Genomic DNA, 2,586 nt, shown 5'->3' on the forward strand with positions numbered 1-2,586 from the left:
GTGAAGTGTCTTACTGGCTACTTGACCTTGGACAAATCACTTTATCTTTTTGAGCCTCAGTGTCCTCATCTGGAACATGGGGCTAATAACGGCATCTACAGGGCACTCACTGGACGCTGGTCAGGATGCACTGAGATTATATATGTAAAACCCATAGCCTATTGCTTGGTACTTGTCTATATTTGGAAAATGTGATCAGCCACCAGGCCTTAATCCACAGAGGTGACTAATGATGGATATTTAAGTGGCATAATGAGCAGCATATTTTGGAGGTAGGAAGAGAAAGGACCCTCAAATCCCATTAAGTGGAAAGCCGCCTACAGCATCACATGCAGGCTAGTCCTATTCTCAGCCTCTTATGAACAAATCCAAACCAATAAAAATAAATAATAACTTTATTGAAGACTTACATTTATAGTGAGTGTTCACATGCTTGTCTCACTTAACAGCCTTGTGGGGTGAGGGCTACAGTGATCCCCATTTCATAAAGGAGGAGAATTGAGGTTCAGGGAGGTGAAGTGACCTGTCCCCAAGGCATCCACAGGTCTGTGTGACACCAAGTGAGTCCCCTTCACCACCACAGCCTGAGCATCCTACAGCAGTCAAAGTAAGGCCAGATCAGCCTGACACTCAGCACTCCTGTTCAGGACGTGAGTGGCAGCTCTGGGAACAGTGCAAGTACCTGGAGAAAGCATGAGCAGAAATAGTAAGGCTTAGAAGGGAACTTAGAAGAGGAAAGAGAGAGAGAAAATCAGAACTTTCAGTCTGAGCCCAAGAGGCCCAGACACTTGGAAGCTTCCTTAAGTTGCCCAAGCCTCACCTGCGCCCAGTGCAAGTTCCCTCTTGATCCCAGCAGCCCTAAGCAGTCACACCGCACCTGCTTAAACCCTTCAGGATGCGGAGCTCATCACCTCTCATGGCAGCCCATTTACCAGTGGACAGTACCAATTGTGAGGAAGTGGCATTGCCAGGAGGAGTATCCATGAGAATAATAGTACTAGAAAGTGACTTGGCGATTGATAAACATGAATCTTAAGAGCCTCAAAAGCATGTGTGCCTTTTGCACCAATGTTGCTCCTGGAATTTTCCTGAAGTAAAAAGATATGGACAATGCTGTCTGCACAGGAATGTTTACTACAGCAACCTTCACCACGCTGCAATAATTAAAAACACCGTAAATGTCCATTAATGGCCCTTGTCATCAATGCCATTAACAGAATTGTTAAATTAGTTTTGGTAAGCCTCTTAGGGCACTTTGCTGTGAGGTCCCCCCTATATGAACTGGATAAGAATTAGATCTTTGGATCAGCTAGACTCAGTTCCCCAACTCACTTGAGTTTGTCCCTGGCGGAAGTCACATCTCATCTTGAACTCTGGTTTCCCATCTTTTAACAGGGTTAAGGTTTCATGAATTTCTCAGGGTAGTTGTGAAGATGAAGCAAAGAAATTCACTCAGGTGGATGCCAGATGTCTTGTATACAGGAACACAGAATTGCTTAGTGGTCACAGGAAGCACACTCAGGTGACTGGTTACACCTGAGCCACAGTAAGGACTACAGGAGATCTCATGACCCATATAGGGTGGATCAAAGGCTGAGCATTGGGGCAATGTTGTCACAACATGGGGGCCTGCCTAGTGCTGACTGGGCCATCCCTGAGCCCAGCCTGGGTGCTCTCTGCCCAGGACCCCCATTCTCTCAGCCTGGCCAGCTTCCTTGAATGGGGGGACCTTAAAAGCTGACTGTGACAGGGTAGAACCTATTTCGATATACACATACATTGTGAAATGATGATCACAATCAAGCTAACTTAGTTACATATTCATCACCTGATATAGTTACCATTTTCGGTATGTGGTGAGAATACTTAAGATCAAGTCTCTTAGCAAATTTCAAATATACAATGCAGTGTAGTTAACTACAGGTACCACGCTGTACGTCCTATCTCCAGAATTTATTCATTTTGTGTAACTGAAACTTTGTACCCTTTGACCAATATTTCACCATTTCTTCCTCCCTGCAGCCTTTGGCAGCCACCGTCCTATACTCAGCTTCCATGAGTTTGACTATTTTAGGTTCCACATATATGTGAAACCACATAGCGTTTGCCTTTCTGTGTCTGGCTCATGTCACTTAACATAATGTCCTCTAGGTTCATCTGTGTCGCAAATGGCAGAATCCTTCTTTTTAAGGCTGAATAAAATTCCACTGCGTATACGTATCACACATGTTCTTTATTCATTCATCCATCAGTGGGCACTTAGGTCGTTTCTATACTTTGGCTACTGCGAATGATGCTTCAATGAACAGGGAAGGGCAGATTATCTCTTCCAGATCCTGATTTCATTTCCTTTGGATGTACATCCAGAAGTGGAAGCACCGGATCACATGGTAGTTCTATTCTTAATCTTCTAAGGAACCTCCATCCTGTTTTCCAGAATGGCTGCACCAGTTTACACTCCCACCAATTGAGCGTGAGGATTCCCTTTTTTATCACATCCTAGCCAACACTCCTTATTTTTCCTTATTTATTATTATTTTTTGTAATAGCCATACTAATAGGTGTGAGGTGGCATCTTGAGATTAT

Source organism: Pteropus alecto, unplaced genomic scaffold (assembly GCF_000325575.1).
Source record: "Pteropus alecto unplaced genomic scaffold, ASM32557v1 scaffold113, whole genome shotgun sequence".
Lineage (NCBI taxonomy): Eukaryota > Metazoa > Chordata > Mammalia > Chiroptera > Pteropodidae > Pteropus > Pteropus alecto.